This window comes from Otolemur garnettii, unplaced genomic scaffold, assembly GCF_000181295.1.
Source record: "Otolemur garnettii isolate 467f Iridium unplaced genomic scaffold, OtoGar3 scaffold00001, whole genome shotgun sequence".
In the NCBI taxonomy this organism is placed as follows: Eukaryota; Metazoa; Chordata; class Mammalia; order Primates; family Galagidae; genus Otolemur; species Otolemur garnettii.
Window position 1 is genome coordinate 33,961,282 of NW_003852396.1, and position 5,235 is coordinate 33,966,516.

Genomic DNA, 5,235 nt, shown 5'->3' on the forward strand with positions numbered 1-5,235 from the left:
GCAGCATTAAAAAAAAGGAGACTTTACCTCTTTTATGTTTACATGGATGGAGCTGGAAAATATTCTTCTTAGTAAATTATCTCAGGATTAGGAAAAAAGTATCCAATGTACTCAGTACTACTACTGTGAAACCAATTTGTAATAACTCACACTTGTGTATGAATGGATCAATAAATTGTGGCATATGTATACCATAGAATATTATGCAACCTTAAAGAAAGATGGAGACTTTACCCTTACATGTTTACATGGATGGACCTGGAACATATTCTTCTTAGCAAAGTATCTTAAGAATGGAAGAAAAAATATCCAATGAACTCAGTCTTATGAAACCAATTTATAGCTTTCTTATGAAAGCTATAACCCAATTATAGCCCAAGAAGAGGGGGAAAAGGGAAAGAGAGAGAAGGGGAGGGGGAAGGATGGGTGAAGGGAGAGTAGTTTGTGGGACCACCCCTATAGTGCATCTTACAAGGGTACATGTGAAATTTACTAGGTGTAGAAAGAATATAAATGTCTTAACACAATAACAAAGAAAATGCCGTGAAGTCTAAGTTGACCAGTTTGATGAAAGCATTTCAGATTGTGTGTAAAACCAGCACATTGTACATCATGATTGCATTAATGTACACAGGTATGAGTTAATAAAAAAAAAAAAGAAAACAAATATGAAACACAACTATAGCCTAGGATGAAGGAAGAAAGTGGAAGGAGAGGGGAAGGGAGGTGGGTGGGTCGATGGAGGGAAGGTTAGTAGGGGGACCACACCTATGGAGCATTTGCAAGTATAAGTGGGATCTATCAGGTGTTGAACACAAATGTCTTAACGCTGTAATTGGGTAAATGAGGTGAAGGCTATGTTGATTAGTAGGATGTAAGCACTCCAATTTGTACAAATAATCAACATATTCAATCCCATAATGGCATAAATGTGATCTATGTACAAATGACTTAATTGAAAAAAATAGATCTGCAGGAGGAGAAAGAGAAAATGAAAGAATAGTTAAGACTTCACAACAGGTTGTGCAAAGGCCTGGAGTTAGCAATATGAATTTAAGTAGGATTAAGTCCTATGCTGGTTACACATGGTGACTCACACCTGTAATCCTAGATCCCAGAACTTTTAGGAGGCCTTGACTTTGGGACCAGCCTGAGCAACCAAAAGAAACTCCATTTCTACAAAAAATACAACCATCAGACAGGCATGGCAGTGTACCCCTGCTGTCCCAGCTACTCAGGAGGCTGAGGCAGGAAAATTACTTGAGCCCAGGAGTTTTAGGTGCAGGGGGCTAGGATAACACCACTGTACTTTAGCCTGGGCAACAGATCAAGACTATCTCTCTAAAATGAAGGAAAATAAAAAAAAAAAAAAAGAAGTGGCACACAATCTATCAAAATGTTTATTTTACAACATCTATGAAATTTATGAAACATAAAAAAACCAACAAAATAGAACCCATGCTCAGGAAAAAAGTACCAAAATAATAAATAGAAAGTACCTCTAGATATTGGAGTTAGGGGATAATGACTCAAAGTAACTATTATACATAGGTTAAAATTCTAAGGGGAACTATGCTTGAGGAATTAAAGTATAAAAACCAGGACATAAAAAGTAGTTATCTGGCTTGGCGCCTGTGGCTCAAGTGGCTAAGGCACCAGCCACATACACCTAAGGTGGCGGGTTCAAATCCAGCCCGGGCCCGCCAAACAACGACGGCTGCAACCAAAAAATGGCTGGGCATTGTGGCGGGTGCCTGTGGTCCTAGCTACTTGGGAGGCTGAGGCAGGAGACTTGCTTGAGCCCAGGAGTTGGAGGCTGCTGTGAGCTATGAGGCCATGGCACTCTACCTAGGGGGATAGCTTGAGGCTCTGTCTCAAAAAAAAAAAAAAAAAAAAGTAGTTATCTAAAGAAGTGCATAGAAATAATTAAGAAAATAAAATTTGTAAAAATTTGAAGTAAAATAACCAAAATGAAATGTGTATCAGAAGAGCTCAATAACACATTAAGATGGCAGACGTAAGAACCACTGAACCTGACCTTGAACCAACAGAAATTTTCTAACCTAAGGGAATAGAGGGAAAATGATTGAAAAAATAGAAATCACCCCAGAGACAAGTGGGACGACAGAAAATGTACCAAAAAGCATGCAATAGGTCTTCCAGAAGGAAAGAAGACAGAGGAAAAGAGAAAAAAATGAAAATAAATTTTGGAAAAAATTTAAGATTTTTAAAATTTTACACATTATAGACAAAATTATGATGCTTTTTGAAAGCATCAAGCAATAAATCAATCATCACAGAAGAAATAAATGCTTACAAAAATGATTAATAGTTGATTATTTAACTGAAATAATAGAGAGCAGAAGATAAGACTGACATGTGGAGAGCTCTAAAAGAAAAAGGAAAATGAAGGGCATCACCTGTGGCTCAGTAAGTAGGGTGCTGGCCCCATAAATGGAGGGTGGCGGGTTCAAACCCAGCCCTGGCTGAACTGCAACAAAAAAAATAGCTGAGCATTGTAGCAAGTGCCTGTAATACCAGCTACTCCGGAGGCTAAGGCAAGAGAATCACCTAAGCCCAAGAACTAGAGATTGCTGTAAGCTGTGACTCCACTGCACTCTACTTAGGGTGACAAGATGAAATTCTGTCTCTATAAAATTAAATAAATAAATAAAAAGAAAAAGGAAACTGTAAACCTGGAATTCCATTTAATACAAAAATATTCTTTAAAGATGTTACCACATGTTTAAAAAACATGCTACCACATAAAGACTGATAGAGTTTGTTGCTGGCAGATAGCAAAAATATTTATTATTAGAAATATTTTTTAAAAGCCTTTGGTTGAAAAAATATTCCTCCAAAGATTGACTTAAATTCAAACTGAAACAGTAAGGAAATGCTATAACATGTGAGGTAACAGAAAATATGCTATCATTTATTTTCCAATTTATTTTTAATAACTTTAAAGACATGAGTTTATTAATATAGTAATTAAATACTATATTTATAGGTTATAACATATATACATGTAATCTCTGTGACAATAAGATTACAAAGATTCAGAAAATATTAAGCAATATTTCAGTCATGTTTCTGTATTTTACTGGAATTAAGTTAGTATTAATTTGAAGTACATTGTGACAGGATAAGAGGAATATTAAATCACTCAAGTAACCACTATAGTGTGACCAGACGTCCTGCTTTTGGCAGGACAGTCCCGCTTTTCAACAATTTGTCCCACGGCGTTTTTAAAAAGTCCAGATTTTTTGGAAAGAATGCACAAATGGAGGGAGAACAAGAAGGGAATATTTAGTTTTCACTTGCCATGTGGCTATTTCACCAGAATATGAGTTTTATATTATTTGTGTTAATTTTATAATGTTAAACTGTAATAATAACAAATAATTGCTGAGAAGTGATTATCGAGAATTGCTTATCAAAGTGTGCATTGTTGTCAGGCCTTGCCCTGCCCCGTCTTCTGCCCTGCCCCGCACCGCCGGCCATGTTGTCCTGCCTTACCGGTGTTAAAATCTGGTCACCCTAAACCACTAGAAAAATAACTAAAATAATGTGTAGCTCAAAATCAGAGAAATGAAAAATCTCTACTGAAAAATATCTATTTAACACAAAAGAAGCCAGTTAAAGAGAAAGGAAAAGTAGCAACAAAAAAGAGGAGAGAACTCCTCACAGCCAGCAATGCAGGAAAGACAACGCTCCCCCTCCTCCACCCCAGTAACAGAAGTAGTAGCTAGGGACTGCTGCAGTGGCTGGGTTTCATCTTTATCCCAGCAGCTGGCCTAAGAAGCACAACAGAATTCCACCCAGTTCAAGCCAGTTACTTACTCCCTGCCCAGAGCTGTAGCTTTCATCTGCACTTTTTTGCTATTTACTTGGAGCTCTGTACCTTTTGTCAGGAAGAATCTCTAGCGCACCTAAAGGCAAAGATAGATTTACAATCAACCATTTATACGCAGATATTAAATGCTAGAAGGAAAAGCTGAAATTCAGCTTCAGATGGTCTTGCATGCAAGGGGACACAACTAACTTTCATTTTTTCAATGAAAGCACAACAGTCAAAGAGCAAAATTCAGTAAAGGACCTTCTTCCGCAGCTGCTGCCTAAATTCAAGAGGAAAGCAAATAACAAACTTGAAGAAAAAAAACAGAGTGCTGAAAGAAGACCCTGTCTTTTTTCAGCAAAAAGACCTTGTTGTGAGCCAAGTGATCAGTGCTGAAGAATTCTGGGCCAATCTTCTAAATGTGAATGCAACAGAGTTCTTCCACATCCAATCTTAAGCAGGATGTTGGCATTTCTGGCTGATGTTCAGCCCCAAACTTACGGCTGCAATGGTCTGAGATATAATTTAACCTCTGATATTACTGAGTCTATATTTAGGATCTATCCAGCAGTAAAAATGAAATACACAGAAAATGTTCCCCACAACATGATAGAGAAGGAATTCTGGACACGTTTTCCCCAGTTCCATTAGTTTCAAAGGAACTGGTTGAATACAGGGTCAAAGGATCTCTTTGCAGAATGTGCCAAAATAGGGTTAAAAACAATGGTTTCATTAGGAGTGAAAAATCCACTACTTGATTTGACAGCTTTGAAAGATAAACCATTAGATGGGGGCTATGGCATTTCCTCTGTGCCAACTACTTCCAATTCTAAATCCATAAAGGAAAACAGTAATGCTGCCATCATCAAGAAGTTTAACCATTGTAGTGACATGGTCCTAGTGGCAGGACTCAGGAAACAAGAAGCACAAAATGAAGAGCATGTGAGCTTAGCAGCATGGATGGAAATTCCAGAGATGCAGATTGCTTTCTGCAAAAGCCAGTACCAACCACTGTCCCCTTCAGACTAAGAACTGGAACCCACCCAGTCCCAAGATTGAGACTCTTAGACACAAGTCAAAGAAAGAATGAAAGAACAAGACCGACGTCATCTTAAGCTTAAGTTTCAGTTTCCCCAAAATTAAGTTTCAGGTTCCCAGAAGTCAGGACACAGGCACATGACACCATCTCAGTGGCCCCTAACAAACAGAAAGATGCACAACATCACGTAGAGGTCGCTCCCTTCTCCTTACTCATAGAAGTCACCCTACCTCTTAGAACGGGGCCTTCAGCCCGTTCTCGCTGCACCAAGATACTGGAGGCCTGGGTCCGCGAGCTTAAATAAAACTCTCCTGCTTTTGTATCAGACCCTGGCTCCCTGATAGTTCTTGAGGACATC

At 38.4% G+C, this 5,235-nt stretch overlaps 1 pseudogene; it reads left to right on the forward strand.

Annotated features, from left to right (window-relative positions):
- The first annotated feature begins 612 nt into the window (after positions 1-612).
- Positions 613-4,953, forward strand: LOC105887429 (annotated as a pseudogene).
- Positions 4,954-5,235: the final 282 nt, after the last annotated feature.